This window comes from Mobula hypostoma, chromosome 3 (genome assembly GCF_963921235.1).
Source record: "Mobula hypostoma chromosome 3, sMobHyp1.1, whole genome shotgun sequence".
NCBI lineage: Eukaryota > Metazoa > Chordata > Chondrichthyes > Myliobatiformes > Myliobatidae > Mobula > Mobula hypostoma.
The window spans coordinates 7,193,383-7,211,503 of record NC_086099.1 but is presented as its reverse complement, the minus strand read 5'-3'; the positions used below and the strand labels follow the sequence as shown (position 1 = coordinate 7,211,503).

At 44.9% G+C, this 18,121-nt stretch overlaps 1 protein-coding gene across 3 annotated transcripts in view; it reads right to left on the bottom strand.

Annotated features, from left to right (window-relative positions):
* LOC134343842 (mitogen-activated protein kinase 4-like) overlaps positions 1 to 18,121 on the bottom strand; it is a 117,127-nt gene that overhangs the window by 97,056 nt on the left and 1,950 nt on the right. For 2 of the 3 annotated variants that reach the window (XM_063042615.1, XM_063042617.1), the window contains exon 2: positions 7,516 to 7,756. The gene's annotated coding sequence lies outside the window, so the exon portion shown is untranslated. The remainder of the gene's footprint in view (positions 1 to 7,515; positions 7,757 to 18,121) is intronic. The other variant, XM_063042616.1, reaches the window with a different exon arrangement.

Below are 18,121 nucleotides of genomic sequence, written 5' to 3'. Positions count from 1 at the left end.
GATAGAGTGGATAGCCAGCACCTCTTCCCCAGGGCACCACTGCTCAATACAAGAGGACATGGCTTTAGGGTAAGGGGTGGGAAGTTCAAGGGGGATATTAGAGTTAGGTTTTTTTACTCAGAGAGTGGTTGGTGCGTGGAATGCACTGCCTGAGTCAGTGGTGGAGGTGTATACACTGGTGAGGTTTAGGAGACTACTGGACAGGTATATGGAGGAATTTAAGGTGGGGGCTTATATGGGAGGCAGGGTTTGAGGGTTGGCACAACATTGTGGGCCGAAGGACCTGTACTGTGTTGTACTATTCTATGTTCTATGTTCTTTGTACTGCTGCTGCAAAAATAAAAAAGCAAATTTTGTGACATATGTGAGTGATGATAAATCTGATTCTGATATGGGTCTCTATTGTGGACTGAGAGTGGATGGGAGGCAGGAAGAGGGGAGCCATGGTTGGGAAAGGGGGAAGGGAGAGGGGAGGGAGCAGGAAGCACCAGAGAGACATTCTGTAATGATCAATTAACCAATTGTTTGGAACCAAATGACCTTGCCTGGTATCTCAGGGCTGGGTGTGTCTGCACCCACGCCACCTCCCACCCCTGGAACTCCTCCTCTGCCACCTGTCCCACACCGCTCCTGCTCTCCACCCTGGTCCCCCCCCCCACCCCTCCTTTTCTCCTTACCTGCCTATCACCTCCCCATGGCCCCCCTCCTCCTCTCCTTTCTCGTCTCCGATCAGATTCTGTCCTCTTTAACTCTTCATCTTTTCCACCTGTCACCTTCGAACTTCTCACTTCAACCCACCTCCCCCCCTCACCTGGTCTCACCTATCACCTGCCAGCTTGTACTCCTTCCCCTTCCCCCACCTTTTTATTCAGGCTTCTGCCCCCTTCCTTTCCAGTCCTGATGAAGCGTGTTGGTCTGAGACGTTTATTGCCCCCCACCACCCCGCCCATAGACACTGCTTGGCCCGCTGGGTTCTTCCAGCATTTTGTCTGTTGTTACGTCTGTAGCAGTTCAGACTACAGTGGTCCTGAACATTTTAGCCCCCAGATCATATCTGTCACAACCATGGAGTCTGGGTGCTCTTGCAGGTGGGCAGCTGAAAGAGGATGGCTATCATGCAGGTGAGAATGATCACATTCCAGCCAATTAGTGTTTCCTTGTAATCGTATTTAACTCTTGTCTCTTGTTTCAGTCTTGTCAAGTCTTGATTGAAGCTCAGCGATAACTACACTCTCTGCTATCCACGTTCCAGGAAAGAAGATTAGATAGGCGCTGTTAAAGGAGTGGTATTAGTTTAGTTCTAAGTTGCTGACTTCAAGCCACAGTGACTGTGTTAGGTTTTAGTTAGTGGCCCTGTTGGTCTTGTGATTATTATTTTCCTCTGTTCTGAACCATTCTTATTAAAAACCCAGTGAGCTGCTCATTCTGGTTCTGTGCCTCTCCCTCTGCACTCGGGTGATCACTGAACTCCTGTCAATACCAGACACCTGTGCACGCACCACATGATCTAGTTCGAGCCCCTAAGAGACAACACGGAGGCTGTGTACTCAGGCAGAAAGGTAACCAGCTCCTTCTGAGTGAGTGGAAAGTAACGTGCTGAAAAGGGCCTGTGGATTTGCCCAGGATGCGTCTTCCCTGTGGTTCGGGGACATCGGAAGCACCAGTGAGAGCTGCTAGTGGGGACAATGATTATCCTTCCCTCTATGCCAGTGTCCCACAAGTGCTGTCTAAGCATATGGCAAGATGCCACAGATCTGCTGAGCACACTAGAGTTGTTTAGAAGATCCCAGTCTATTTAACCAGGAGCAAAACAACAAACTGCGGAAGGAACGTGGAACTTCAATCCACGGGGCTTTTCCACGATTTAAGATTCAATGTTCAATGTCATTGCCAGTGCACAAGTGTAAAGGAGAATGAAATAATTGTTACTCAGGATCTGTGCAGCACAAAAAAAACACAATAAGATAAAGAACACAATAACAATAAAACAGTAAAACACTATAAATATAAATAAATGAGTTAGCTTATATACATAGATTGGTTGTATGTCCATAAAGTGACGCTAGGCACAGGAGTGTCTGTACACAAGGTGACTCTGACAGGAAATGATAAAGTAGTGGTGGTTGGGGGTGTGGAGGGGTGGATTGGTGGGGGAAAAGGTGTTGATCAACCTCACTGCTTGGGGCAAGTAACTGTTTTTGAGTCTGGTGGTCCTGGTGTGGATGCTACGTAGCCTCCTCCCTGATGGGAGTGGGACAGACAGTCCGTGAGCAGGGTGGGTGGGATCCTTCGTGATGTCACTGGCCCTTTTCGGGCATCTTTCTGTCGATATGTCCTTGTTGGCAGGTAGGCTGGGGCTGGTGATGTGTCAGACAGTTTTCCCTACCCACTGTAGAGCCTTCCTGTCCACCATAGAGCTGTTTCTGCACCATGCAGTGATGTAGCTTGTTAGAGGTAGCTTGTAGCTTTCTCGCCGATTGGAGTGCGACCCTGTTTAGACTCCTCCTTTTCTCTTTGGAGTGAAGCAGGCTGAGAGGTGACCTGATAGAGATGTACGAGGTGACAGAGTGGAGAGCCGGATATTTTTTGCCAGAGCGGAAAGGGCTAATACAAGGGGGCATAATTTTAAGATACATCACCAAGGCTGTGTACTCAGGCAGAAAGTTAATTATCTTCTTGGAGGAAAGTATCGGGGGATGATGTCAGAGGTAAGTTTTCTTTAAACACAGAGTGGTGCATGCGTGGAATCCACTGCTGGAGTAGTAATTGAGGCAGATACATTAGGGACATTTAAGAGACTTAGGTGGATGATAGGAGGGAAGAGTTAGATTAATCTTAGAGCAGGTTAAGAGGTTGGTACCACATTGTGGGCCGAAGGGCCTATACGGTGCTGTAACACTCTATGATCTTTGTTAGTTTCAGTGCTCCTGGTGCAAGTAATTTCCCACTGCTGTCTGTAAGGAGTTTGTATGTTCACCCATGACCACCTCGGTTTCCTGCAGGTGCTCTGGTTTCCTCCCACTGTCCAAAGATGTACTCATTGGTAGGTTAATTAGTCATTGTAAATTGTCTTGTGATTAGGCTAGGGTTAAATTAGGGGTTAGACCATAAGACTGTAAGAAATAGGAGCAGAATTAGGCCATTTGGCCCATCGAGCCTGCTCCACCATTTCATCATGGTTGATCCAATTTTCCCCCAGTTTCCTGCCATCTCCCCATATCCTTTCATGCCCTGACCAGTCAAGAATCTCTCAACCTCTGCCATAAATATACTTAAAGACTCGGCCTCAACATCTGCCTGTGGCAAAGAATTCCACAGATTCACCACTCTCTGGCTAAAGAAATTCCTCCTCATCTCCATTCTAAACGAATGCCCCTCTGTTATGAGGCTGTGTGCTCTGATCTGAGACTCTCCCACCATAGAAAACATCTTCTCTGCATCCAATCTATCAAGGCCTTCCACTATTCGATAGGTTTCAATTAGGTCACCCCTGAATTCAAGTGAATACAGGCCCAGAGCCATGAGATGCTCTTCATATGACGAGCCATTCAATCCTGGAATCATTTTTGTGAACCTCTTTTGAACCCTCTCCAGTTTCAGCACATCCTTTCTAAGATAAAGGGTCAAAAACTGCCTGCTGAGCAGCACAGCTCAAAGGGCCAGAAGGGCCTACTCTTCACTGTGTCTCAATAAAATAAAATAAATTAAAAAACAAACAACTCCAAGAATCGCTGAAGGACTAAGCATCAAAGGTCCACCAAAATTGGTGGAGGTCTCATACAAATGTACTAATTGGATTAATGGCGACGGTTTGTGTGACCTCAAGTAGGACCTGGTGCATATTGGGGAGTTCCGGAGTTTGGAGTTCAGTTCCGGCGCTGTCTTTAAAGGGGCACTATATATCCTCCCCGCGGACTGCATGGGTTTTCTCTGTATGCTTCGGTTCCCTCCCACAATCAAAAGACGTGCCAGGTAGGGTAATTTGGTCATATGTCAGGAAACGTGCTCACTCCGCTGCCCTTCTCCTACCTGTACCCAGGCAGAGGCTAAAGAGCAAGGCTCCGGAGGTAAGGACAACGAAGAGGCGGTCTCAGAGTGGCTCTTTGAGTCAGTAGACTGGGCCATGTTCAAGGACTCCTCAGTGGATCTGTATGAATACACCATGGTTGTCACAGGCTTTATGAAAACAGAGTTGACGAGTATGGCCCCACATAATCATTCAGAATCTTCCCCAACCAGAAGCCCTGGATGAACCATGAGATCCACAATCTGCTGAGGGCCAGATCAGAGGCATTCAGGTCTGGCGACCAAGTAAGACACAAGCAGTCCAGGTATGATCTCCAGAAAGTCACCTCATGGGCGAAGTGGCAATTCCGAACCATCCTGAATCACTGAAGGATGCTCAACAGCTGTGGCAGGACTTAGATGCTATCACCTCTTAACAGGCAACATATATGACAACAGGGCTTCCCTTCCAGATGAGCTCAATGTCTTTTATGTTTCCCTTGACCATCAAAACATGGAGGTATCATCACAAGCTCCCACAGCTGCTGATGACCCTATGATTTCAGTTTCTGAGGCCAATGTGAGAGCATCCTTCGCGAGGGTGAACCCACGGAAAGCAATGGACCTGGCTGAGCACCAAAGACCTGTGCTGATCAACTGGCTGGACTGTTCACTGATATCCTTAACCTCTCACTTCAGCGGTCTGAGGACCCACCTGTTTCTAGCATGCTTGAATTATACCGGTCGGTGCCTAACAAGAACATGGTGACCTGCCTCATTGACTATCACCCAGTTGCACTTACATCCATAGTGACGAAGTGTTTTGAGAGTTTGGTAATGAAACACATCAATTTCTCCTGAGAAGGGCCTACTTTGCAGAGTATCTCTAAATAATTAATTAAATATCCCAGCACTGGCGAGAACCATCTATATGTAAATATACTTAGTGGCCACTTTATTACATATGCCTGTACTCCTGCTCATTAATGCAAATATCTAAACTATGGCAGCAACTCAATGCATAAAAGCTCACAGACATGGTCAAGAGGTTCAGTTGTTGTTCAGACCAAACATCAGAATTGGGAATAAATGTGATCTAAGTGACTTTGACCGTGGAATAGTTGCGGGTGCCAGATGGGGTGGTTTGAATATATCAGAAACTGCTGATCTCCTGGGATTTTCACACACAACAGTCTCTAGAGTTTACAGAGAATGGTGTGAAAAACCAAAAAAAAGGTGAGTGACAGTCCTATGGGTGAAAACACCTTGTTCATGAGGGAGGTCCGAGGAGAATGGCCAGACTGGTTCAAGTTGACAGGAAAGTGACAGTAACTCAAATAACCACACGTTACTACAGTGGTGCACAGAATCGTGCAACACAGTCGTGCATCAGCAGTGGGCTGAGCACACAGCCTTGGGAAGTGCCAGTGCTCAGTGTAGTGGGACTAGAGACGTTGCTGCCCACACGGACTGACTGTGATCTTTCTGTTAAGAAGTCTAGTATTCAGTTGCAGAGGGAGATGTTGTGGTCCTGTGAGGACAGTTTCCCCGCAAGTTTCTGGGGTATGATGGTGCTAAATGCCAAACTGAAGTCTATAATCAGCAGACTGGCATACGAGACCCCATTTTCCAGCTGGGACAAGACAGAGTGCAGGGCAGAGGCTAAAGCATCGTCAGTGGATCGATTCCAGTGATAACCAAACTGGAGAGGGTCCAATGTAGCCGGAAGTAAGGTTTTAAGGTGCTCCGTGACCAGCTGCTCAAAGCATTTCATAATTTATGATGTTAATGCCACTTTATTGTACAGGTCACGCCTTCCCCAGAAGACATCCCAATGATCCATAAATCTGAAACCCTGCTCCCTGAACCAGTTCCTCAGCCGTGTATTCACCTGCCAAATGATACTATTCTTACCCTCACTGGCATGTGGCATAGGTAGTAATCCAGAGATTGGTACCTTGGGGGTCCTGCTTTTCAGCTTTCTACCTAGCTCGTGAAATTCTCTCTTTAGGGTCTCCTCTCTTTAACCTTCCTATGTCATTGGTACCAATATATACCAACATGTCAGTCCACGGCCTCCTCTTGTGCTACAATGAGGCCACCCTCAGGGTGGCGGAGACACATCTTATATTCTGTCTGGGTAGCCTCCAACCTGATGGCACGACCATCACTCCTTCTGGTAAAAAATGTTTTCCTTCCCTTTTCCCTCTTCTTCTATTCCCCACTCTGACCTCTTACCTCTTCTCACCTGCCTACCACCTTTCCCTGGTGCCCCCCCTTTCCTCTCTCCCATGGTCCACTCTCCTCTCACATCAGACTATTTCCTCTCCAGCCTTTTTCCTTTCCCACTCACCTGGCTTCGCCTATCAACTTCTAACGTCCGTCTTCTCCTCCCCCCACATTTTTATTCTGGCGTCTTCCCCCTTCCTTTTCAGTTCTGATGCAGGGTCTCGGCCTGAAACGTCAACTGTTCATTCCTGTCTATAGCTGCTGCCTGACCTGCTGAGTTCCTCCAGCATTTTTTGTGTGTTGCTTTGGATTTCCAGCATCTACAGAACGTCTTGTGTTTATATATTTATGGGTCCATCAATCACTAAGGACCCTCACTTTCTGGTCCATGCCCTCTTCTCATTAAAGATAAGCTTTATTTGTCACATGTACAACAGAACGTGTCATTCACAACAAATCCAATCAGCGAGAGCCGCCCACAATTGTCACCATGCTTCCAGCACCATCATAACATGTCCACAGCTCACTAACCCTAACTTGTACGCCTTTGGACTGTGGGAGGAAACCAGAGCACCCAGAGGAAAGCCACCCGACTATGGGGAGAACGTACAAACTCCTCATAGACAGTGGTGGGAATTGCATTCCAATCACCTTTCATGTTGCCATGACTTTCAGTTGCTCTGAAAGGGAAATGAGGAGACAGCTCCTTCCTCATTTAGATGTAAGGACATAAAATACATTCCAGAATAGATGTTGTAAGAGAATTAATCTTATAGGTATAATCAGAGAACTGCGTTCTGGGTGCAGGTTACCGGGACCGTGGTGTCCTGCTAGCGCAATGCCAACACAACTCAGGGCGTTGAGTTTGCATTTCACTTCCGGCATCCTCTGCAAGAAATCTGTACGTCCTTCCCGTAATCACTCCTGTTTCCTCCCACAGTCTAAAGACGTACCAGTTAGTAGGTTAACCGGTCATTGTAGTCGTTCCGGTTTCCTCCCACAGTCTAAAGACGTACCAGTTAGTAGGTTAACCAGTCATTGTAAGTTGTTCTGTGATTAGGCCAGGGTTAAATAGATGGGTTACTAGGTGATGCAGCTCGTTGGGCCGGAAGGGCCTGTTCAGCACTCTATCTCTAAATAAATAAAGATTAATAGTGGGGCACGGGCTAGATGGTCACAGAGGCCTGCTTCTGTGCTGTAGTGTTCTATGACTCTATAGTTAATATCCTGAATTAAACATAACCATATTTGACCTTCTAAGCTACAGCAGGCTCGTCATACCTGGGTAAACTTTCTTTGGTGGGCTCGATTGCAGCCGGCAACTTTCCACAGTCTCTGACCATGCAAGCTCTCCTCCACAGTAGTCAGCTGTCAACTGGCAGGTTTGGTTCTCTTCCTTGCCTTTAGCTTCTAAAGGCTTCTTGGATCCTTTAGCTTCCTACATCTTGTTGTTTCACTCCAAGTTGGCTATGGCTTCAAAAACAGTTGCAGCAGACTCATCTTCTCTATGAAAATACAACGTCTGAAGACAAATCAGAAATGAGGGCTGCTTCAAACATTAGACAAGCAATAAATGATTAGCTTTATTTGTCAAGTCATATCAAAACATGTACATCCCCCTTGGAAGAGGAATTTCTTTAGCTAGGGGTGGTGAATCCGTTGAATTCTTTGCCACAGATGGCTGTGGAGGCCAAGTCATTGGTATATTTAAAGCGGAGGCTGATAGGTTCTTGATTATTAAGGGCATCAATGGCTACAATAAGGCAGGAGAATAGGGCTGAACGGGATAATAAATCAACCTTGAAAGAATTGCAGAGCAGATTTGATGGGCTGAATGGCCTAATTCTGCCCCTGTATCTTATGGAAACATTGAAACATACAGTGAAAAACATTGTTTGCGTCAAATCAAATTAAATCAGCGAGGATTCGCTGGGGGGCAGACCGTAAGTGTCGCCATGCTTCCAACACCAACACAGCATGCTTACAACTTATTAACCCTAACCCGTACATCAGTGGAATGAGATGGGTGTCTGGAGTACCCACAGAAAACCTGGGCAATCACAGGGAGAATGTCAAACTCCTTTCAGACGCTGGTGGAAATTGAACCCTGATCTCTAATCACTGGTTGTTAGTACTGTAAATCATTACGCTAAGCTCTACGTGATCAGAAAGCGTAATGGAAGTTGATGCATCAGTAATTTTCACAGGAAATTGTATATGTACTTCGTGGCCACTTTATTAGACACCTCCAGTAAAGAAAAAAAAATTGCCAGAGGAACTCAGCGGATGAGGCAGATCTGATTTATCCATCCATCTATCTCACATATATCGAAACATGCTGTGAAATACATCACTTGCATGAACAAATAACATACTCAAAGGTGTGTTGGGGTACTCTGAAAGTGTCACCAAATATTCCATGCCTACAATGTTCAGCACAATATTGTGCCACCCTTTGAACCTACTCCAAGATTAATCTAACCCTTTCCTCCCACGTAGCCCTCCATTTCTCTATCATCCATGTGCCTATCTAAGAGTCTCTTAAATATCCCTAATTTATCTGCCTCTACCAGCACCTCCAGTAGAACGTTCCATGCATTCACCACTGTCTGAATAAAAAACTTACCTCGGACACCCCCCCCCCCACCTATACTGTCCTCCAATTACCTTAAAATTAAGCCCTCTTGTATTAGCCATTTCTACCCAGCAAGAAGTCCCTGGCTTTCCACTCTGTCTATTCCTCTTACCTTATACACCTCTATCAAGTCACCTCTCATCCTCCTTTACTCCAAAGAGAAAAGTCCTAGCTTGCTCAACCTATCCATAAAATACATGCTCTCTAATCCAGTCAGCATCCTGGTAAATCTCCTCTGGACCCCCTCTAGAGCTTCCACATCCTTCCTACAATAAGGTGATCAGAACTGAACACAATATTCCAAGTGTGGTAAAACAGCATTTTTTCCTGGGAATCACAAGGCCATCAGTTTTATAGGCTTTGGCCTTTCTGATAATACCTGTAACATGTTCTGTTCTCTACGGCCCGACGATGTGTTTAGATAACAGCAGAGGAGCCGAGATTGGGTCAGACATGAGCATATCTGGGACACTTTGCAGTCTAGGTGTGTTATCACAGGTGGGTGAGGTTGCCACACGTGTGGTGCCATATGGGCACAACATTTTACAGTGCCAGCAGTAAGACTAGGGATCAACTCCTGCTGCTCTCTGCAAGGTATCTGTACGTTCTTCCTACGACTGCGCACATTTCCTCCTGGGGGTCCAGTTTCCCCGCACCCCCATACATTCCAAAAATGTACGGGTTGGGGCTAGTAAGTTGTGGGCAATTGCAGGTTACCCCCAACACAATCCTCACTGATTTAATTTGATTTGATGCAAATGACATGTTTCACTGTAAGTTTTGATGTTTCCGTGTACATATGACAAATAAGGCTAATCGTTCTTTTTCTTTCATTTCCATTTTGTGGTACAAATGGTGTGTGAAGGATATCAGCCCAAAATGTCAACTGTTTATTCATTTCAATAGCTGCTGCCTGACCAGCCGAGTTCCTCCAACATCTTATCTGTTCTATTTATTGAGTTATAGCGAGGAACAGGCCCCTCTGGCCCTTTGAGCCGTGCTGCTCAGCAACCCCCAGTTTGACCCTGGCCTAATCACAGGACAATTTACAATGACCAATTAACCTACCAAGTGGTACATCTTTGCACTGTGGGAGGAAACTGGAGCAACAAGAGGAAACCCATGCGGTCATGGGGAGAACGTACAGACTCCTTACAGGTAGAGGTGGGAGTTCAAGAGGTGGGAGTTCAAGAGCTGTTAGGTAATGTTACAGCTATACAAGACCATAGTTAGACTTAACTTTCAGTACTGTGTTCAGTTCTGGTCACCTCACTACAGGAAAGATGTGGATACTATAGAGAGAGTGCAGAGGAGATTTACAAGGGTGTTGCCTAGATTGGAGAGCATACCTTATGAGAATAGGTTGAGTGAACTTGGCCTTTTCTCCTTGGAGCGATGGAGAATGAGAAGTGACCTGATAGAGGTGTATAAGATGATGACAGGCATTGATCACGTGGATAGCCAGAGGCTTTTTCCCAGGGCTGAAATAGCTAACATGAGGGGGCATAGTTTTAATGTACTTGGAAATAGGTACTGAGGGGATGTCAAGGGTAAGTTTTTCACACAGAGAGTGGTGGGTGCATTGAATGCACTGCTGGTGGCAGTGGTAGAGGTGGATATAATAGGGTATTTTAAGAACAGGGGACTAATCACACAGCCTCGTGCTGCACCTGTACTGATGGAGAGCATGGAGGAGATTTGTTGCCAATCTGAACAGTTTGGGGCCTGAAAATGAGGAAATTGAGGATCCAATTGCATAAGGGGGTATTAAGACTAAGGTCTTGGAGATTATTGATTAGACTTGAGGGGATGATGGTACTGAATGCTGAGTTGTAGTCGATAAAGAGCACCCTGATGTATGCATCTCTGTTCTCCAGATGTTCCAGAGTTTCAAGATTCATATGCATATTTTGAGACCAACTATCATTTTTAGACTAGGATGTGTCCTGCAAAAGCTTTCAAAGAATTGCCGTAAATGAAAAATATAATGACAACTAGATTTTCAGGTAAAATCTATGCTTGTCGAAAAGCCTATCTTGAATCCTGAAAAAGTTAATAATGTTTACACAATTCAGAGACAACAAGCGAATCAGAAGGTTAAACTGAACCTCAAGTTTGAAGGCTGGTGGTGTTGTGGATAGATTATCATTTGTTACGGGGGGGGGGGGCCATTGATAGGACGCAGAACTGGGTTGAAAAGTGGCCGATGGAGTTCAACCCAGAAAAGTGTGAATGATTCATTTTGAAAGGTTGAACTTGAAGGCAGAAAATAGGGGTTAATAGCGGGATTCTTACCAGGGTGGAGGAAAGAAGTTCAAAGTTTCAAAAGTTCATTTATAATCAAAGTATTCATGCAGTATACAACTCTGAGATTCATTTTCTCTAGATAGCAATGAAACAGCAAAAAACAATGGTTGTCATTCAGAGAAACAACAGGCCCACATCCACCCTCACACAAAAAAGAACAACATGATCATCAAACCCCTCCCGCCCACACAAAATGCACCAAAAACATTGGCCCCCAACCCCCTCCCTCTGCACAAGAAATCTAACAAAATGGAACAAGAAATGATCCCCAACCCGCTCCCCCCAAACAAAAAACCAATGAGAAAGAATGGATGAAAGCACAGGATATAAAAACCATATGACTGGAAAAGTCCACAGTCCTTAGACGCAACAGTCAAATCTATTAATGCAGAACCTCGGTAACATCCTCCAATATCATCGAAAGAGAGGGCCACTACTCGAATGCAGAGACCTACCCTCTGACCACAGTGATCCGCCACACTGTCCCCTTCTCCAGGAGCAGAGGGATCCCATCAGCGATCAAAAAGCAGGCAGTCATTGCCAAGTCCTAGCTTGACTTCCACATTCGCCTCCATGTTTCAATCTTCCTTAATGCTTTAATCAGTGATTAATTGACATTTAATCGGTGAAATGGAGTTGGACATCAGCTCGCAATCGCTTCCCAGATTCTTTTCAGAGACAGCAAAGCACTGGATGACTCAATCGATCTCCAAACTGTAAATTGCAGGCTCCAACAGTTTCAGAAACACGCTTAAGATGGAAAACAGACACAAAAGATGTGAAGTAAGTAGTTTCCTGGACCATCTGGAAGATGTCAACCAAAGGAGTGCTGTACACTGGTGCCATCTTGACGGAGGGATCTTGGGGTCCACGTCCATTGTTGTTGAGTGCCATTGAGTCAGCGTTGACTCAAGGCGACCCTATGGATAGTTGCCCTAAATGAGTTTTGATCCTCACAAAGCTGGTTCATTGTAGATAACGTTACATTCAGAGCTCTCCTTCTTCTTTCCGTCCATCTGATTGCCGCACAAGTTGATAGGGTGGTTAAGAATGCATTTGATATGTTGTCATTCATTAGTTAGGGTATTGAGTTTTGGGGCTACAAGGTAACATTATAGCTCGATAAAACTCTGGTTAGACCACACTTGGAATATTGTGTTCTGTTCTGGTCGCCTCACTATAGGAACGGTGGAAGCTTCAGAGAGAGTGCAGAGGAGATTTACTAGGATGCTGCCTGGATTAGAGAGCATACCTTATGATATTACATCCTTGCTTTTATATTCCAGTCCTCTTATCTAACTATAATGAAGAAAATTAATCACACTTGCCTGACTCTTAAGCAAATATTTCAAATTGGTCCGAGGGAGAGTAAGTTTATTCCCAGAGCCTCAAAAATCCGATAAGGAAATTCTGAGTGGAATAAAAAGCTGAGAACTTCTCTGATTCACTTGAATGTGTTAATCTGCTTCTAGTATCAGGTTCTAAAGTTTCTGATCATTGTACAACACAGCATGTACAAAGCTTTTCAAACTGTCAAACCTTTGTTGGTTCCTTTAGTATCTCTCTTCAGTTCTTTCAGGTAAAGTCTGAAAAAGCTGTCTCATCAAATATACTCAGTGGCCACTTTATTTGGTACACCTGTACACCTGCTCATCAATGTAAATAGCTAATTAGCCAATCATATGGCAGCAACTCAATACATAAAAGCATGCAGACATGGTCAAGAGGTTCAGTTGTTATTCAGACCAAACATCAGAATGGGAAGAAATGTGATCTAAGTGACTTCGACCGTGGAATTATTGTTGGTGGTTTGAGTATTTCAGAAACTGTGATCTCCTGGGATTTTCACACACAACAGTTTCTAGAGTTTACAGTGAATGGTGTGAGAAGTTAAAAAAAGAATCCAGTGAGTGGCAGTTTTGTGGGTGAAAACCCCTTGTTAATGAGGGAGGTCAGAGAATGATGGCCAGAGTGGTTCAAGCTAACAGGAAAGTGACAGTAACTCAAAACACCTCATATTACAACAGCGGTGTGCGGAAGAGTATCTCTGAATTCACAACATGTTGAAGCTTTAAGTGGATGAGCTACAGGAGCGGAAGACCAAGAACACCCTCTCAATGATCACTTTATTAGGTGCAGGATGTAACTAATAAAATAGGCACTGAGCATATCTCCCCAGCTGAAATAAATTGCCGATGTCAGAAAGGTGGTTCTTTAATACTTTGTGAAGGGCAAAGCTATGAGAAAGCACAGAAGGAATCATAATCACCCACTACAACCAAAGAAGACCCCAGATGTGACAACTACTTGTACCAACGTCGAGAGAGTGGAACTGCCCCAGTGCAATAGCTTTTCCACTTTAAAAACTCTCCCACAAAGATCTCCTGGATACGATGGACAGCCAACATGTCCTGTCAGATTAATGGCAGTGTTGGCATCAATATCACCACAGATAATTAGCTCTAAAAGAGTGCTGAACTATACCCATTGAATATTGAAAGGCCTAGATAGAGTGGATGTGGAGATGATGTTTGCTATAGTGGGGGAGTCTAGGACCAGAGGGCACAACCTTAGTTCAGAGGGACATCTATTTAGAACAGAGGTGAGGAGGAATTTCTTTAAGCCCGAGAGACCTTCCATTCAAGATGACGCCTGCGTACAACACTCCTTTGGTCAGCATCTTCCGAATAGATGTTGACACCGTCTTTTTCACTTCTTTTATGTCTTTTACATTTGTTCCTCGGCTTGTACGTGATTCTGGACCTGTTGGAGCCTGTGCTTTGCTGTTTGGAGATCGTCTGGGTGCTTCAGCGCTCTAGTCTCCAAGAGGATTCCAGGAGACAGAGGCAGCGTGAACAAACCTCGTGGTGAGAAGGGTGCAGGATGGTGTGCGAGCTGATGTTTAACCAAATCACAACCAAGAGAAAAGCTGCATTTTCCGGAAATCTGAGCAACACACACAAATGCTGGAGCATCCATGGAAAAAAGTACAGTCGACATTTCAGCCTGACTGTGCCCTGCTGAGTTCCTCCAGCATTTTGTGTGTGTTGAGCTGACGTTTAACCCCATTTTGCCGATTGTAGCTTCCATTGTTTGCCAATTAAAGCAACGAGGGCGATTGAAACATCAAGGTGAGTGCGGAGGTTTGGAGCTTGTTTGGGTGTTCCAGCACTCTGCGGCATGCATGAACCTTGTAGCGGTGAAGTCGATGTTTGGCTCCATTTTGCTGATGAAAGAGATGAGGGAGATTGAAGCATCGATGCGAGTGCAGAGGCCGCACCTGGCTGCTTGCCTTTTGATCGGTTGTTCTGTACCAGAGAAGGCAGAGTCTGCTGCTGCTCCCGGTGAACGTTGCCCAGGTTTTTCTGCCTTCTGGATTTGGACTTCGGACCATAGACCTTCTCAGTCTTCAAGTTTTCATATTCTGTGTTCTTTCACCCAATCTGCTCTTCTTTTTTGTGTGGGTAGAGGGATTTGGGAGGGTCAATGTGCCTGATCCTTTTTGTTCATTTTTCTTGTGTGGGAGGAGGGATTTGGGGTTTGATGTGCCTGATCCATTTTGTTCATTTTTTTGTGTGGGAGAAGGGATTTGCAGAGGGTTGATACGCCTGATCAGTTTTCTTCATTTTTTTTTGTGCAGGAGGAGGGATTTAGGGGTTTATATTCCTGTTCCGTTTTTGTTCGTGTTTTTTTTTTGCCCAGAGGTGGGATTTGGGGGTTGATGATGCTGCTGCCTTTCTTTCTTTTCTTTCTTGGTTTTATGGGTACTCGGAGAATTGAAGAACTTCAGAGGTGTCTACTTCGATAACAAAATGAACCTTTGAACCTTTAAACCATAAGATATAGGAGCAGAATTAAGCCATTTGGCCCATCGAGTCTGCTCCACCATTTCACCATGGTGATTCATCTCCCTCTCAGTCCCAGTCTCCTGAATCTCCTGCCTTCTCCCTGTATCCCTTCATGCCCTGACCAATCAAGAATATATCAACCTCTGCCTTAAATAAACCCAATGACTTGGCTTCACAGCCTCCTGTGGCAATGAATTCCACAGATTCACTACTCCCTGGCCAAAAAAAATTCCTCCTCATCTCTGCTCTAAATGGACGTCCCTCTATTCTGAGGCTGTGTCCTCTGGTGTTAGACACCCCCACCATAAGAGACATTCTCTCCACATCCACTCTATCAAAGCCTTTTGACATTGGGCGTTTCAATGAGATCCTCCCTCATTCTTCTGAATTCCACTGAGTACAGGTCCAGAGCCATCAAACTGTCCTCATATGAAAAAGCCTTTCAATCCTGGAATCATTTCATTAATGTTCTTTGAACTGGCTCCAATACCAGCACCTCTTTCCTTGGATAAGGGGCCCAAATCTGTTCACAATACTCCACGCGAGGCCTCATCAGTGCCTCAACATAACAACCTTTCATCTATATTCTAGTCCTCTTGAAATGCATGCTAATACTGTATTGGATTTGCCACAGATTCAACCTGGCGAACTAATCCTTAGGGAATCCCACACAAGGACTTCCAAGTCCCTTTGTGCATCTGTTTTTTTGTATTTTTTCTCAATTTCAAAAATAGGCTACGCTTTTATTCCTCCCACAAAAGTGCATGACTATACATTTCCTGACAATGTACTCTATCTGCCTCTTCTTTGCCCTTTCTCCTAATCTGTCTAAGTCCTTCTGTAGCCTGCCTGCTTCCTGAACACTATCTGCCCCTCCACCTATCTTCATATTGTCCACAAACTTGTCTACAAAGCCATCAATACAGTCATCCAAATCATTAGCATAATTCATAAGAGGTATTGGTCCCAACACAGACCCCTGTGGAACAGTACTAGTTACCAGCCGGCAGCCAGCCAGAAAAGGCTCCCTTTATTACCACTCTTTGCCTCCTGCCAATCAGCTACTGCTTTATCCATGCTCGAATATTTCCTGTAATACCATGGGCTCTTAACTTGTTAGGCAGCACCTTGTCAAAGGGCTTCCAGTTGGGTATAGGTATCAATTATAACTGGCATCTCAGTGACAAACTCTGCCACTTTCTTCAGGGATGATGCCTGGACATGTCTAGTCTGGTGGTATTTATACCCCCGCAGTCCATCCCTACTGATTGGTTAGTCCTTTGCCAGGCAGTCCCAAAAGCCATCGGTGCGGTATGGTAGTTTTGTGCCATCAGAGTCAATCCTATGGCCACTGCGAAAGCAGTGATCTGCTACCGCCATTGAAATAAAACTCGAGGAAAAGAATTTTAACAAAGATGGAGGTCTTGCTCTAAGTATGAACTGGAATTCAATTATAAACAAGCTGGGTGAGCGGAACCTGATTGGATGAAGATTAACCAATCAGGAGGGACGGACTACGGTTATAATTGACATCTGTCCCCACCTGGAAGCCAGAGATGAGTTTATTTGCCAATCTGCCAGGAAAGCACAAGATTTTTTTTTACAACGTCTGTTGCTTCTTTTAAAAGCTTCCCAATCCTCTAATTCTCACAATTTTTTTGCTCTATTATATGCCCTCTCTTAGGCTTTTATGTTGGTTTTGACTTCTGTCAGCTACAATTTCACCATCCTGCCTTTATAATGCTTCTTCTTTTTTGGTATATATCTATCCTGCAGCTTCTGAATTGCTCCCAGGAACTCCAACCACTGCTACTCGGCTGTCAGCCTCGATAATGTTCCCTTTCAATCAATATTAGCCGGCTCCTCTCTCATGCCTCTGTAATTCCCTTTACTTTACTGTAATACTGATACATCTCACTTCTACTTCTCACATTGCAGGATGAATTCTAACATATTATGATCACTTTCCCCCCTAAGGGTCCCTTTACCTTAAGCTGTCTAATCAATTCTGGTTCATTGCCTAACACCTAATCCAGAATCGCTGATCCCCCAGTGGACTCAAACCCAAGCTGCTCTAAAAAGCAGCACACATAAAAGTTGCTGGTGAACACAGCAGGCCAGGCAGCATCTCTAGGAAGATATACAGTCAACTGTACCTCTTCCTAGAGATGCTGCCTGGCCTGCTGCATTCACCAGCAACTTTTATGTGTGTTGCTTGAAATTCCAGCATCTGCAGATTTCCTCGTGTTTGCTGCTCTAAAAAGCTATCTTTTAGGCATTCGAGAAATTTCCCTCTTGGGATCCCGCACCAACCTGATTTACCTGCATACTGAAGTCCCCCAAGTCTATTGTAACATTGCCCTTTTGACATGCATTTTCTATCTCCTATTGTAACTTGTACACATCTTTGCTGCTGTTCAGAGGTCAGTATAAAACTCCCATCAGGGTCTTTTTACCCTTGCAGTTTCTTAGTTCTGCCCATAAGGATTCCATACCTTCCAATCCTGTATCACCTCTCTCTAATGATTTGATTTCATTTTTTGACCAACAGAACCACAACAACCCCTTTGCCTACATGCCTGTCCTTTCGATACAATGTGTTTTCTTGGACATTAAGCTCTCAGCTGTAACCATCTTTTAGCCATGATTCAGTGATGCCCACAATGTCATAAATGCCAATCTGTAGCTGTGCTCCTAGTTCACCTACCTTATTCCGTGTACTGCATGCATTCAAATATAATACCTTCAGTCCTGTATACCCACTTTTTAATTTTGTCTGCCTTTTACATTGCAACTTATCTTGTTGACTGCAATGTTGCCCTATCATCAGCCTCTCCTTGCTAGGAGTCCCACTACACATTGCCTCTGTTTGTAAACTAACTATCCCATCCTCAGCCCAATCAATCCGGCTCCCAATCCCAGCCAAATTAGTTTAAGCCCTCCCAAACAGTTTACAAGGATATTGGACCACCTTGGGTTTAGGTGTAACCTGTCCCTTTTGTATAGGTCATACCTTCCCCAGAAGATATCCTAATGATCTGTAATTCTGAACCCCTGCTCCCCGCCCCCACCACACCAGCTCCTCAGCCACGCATTC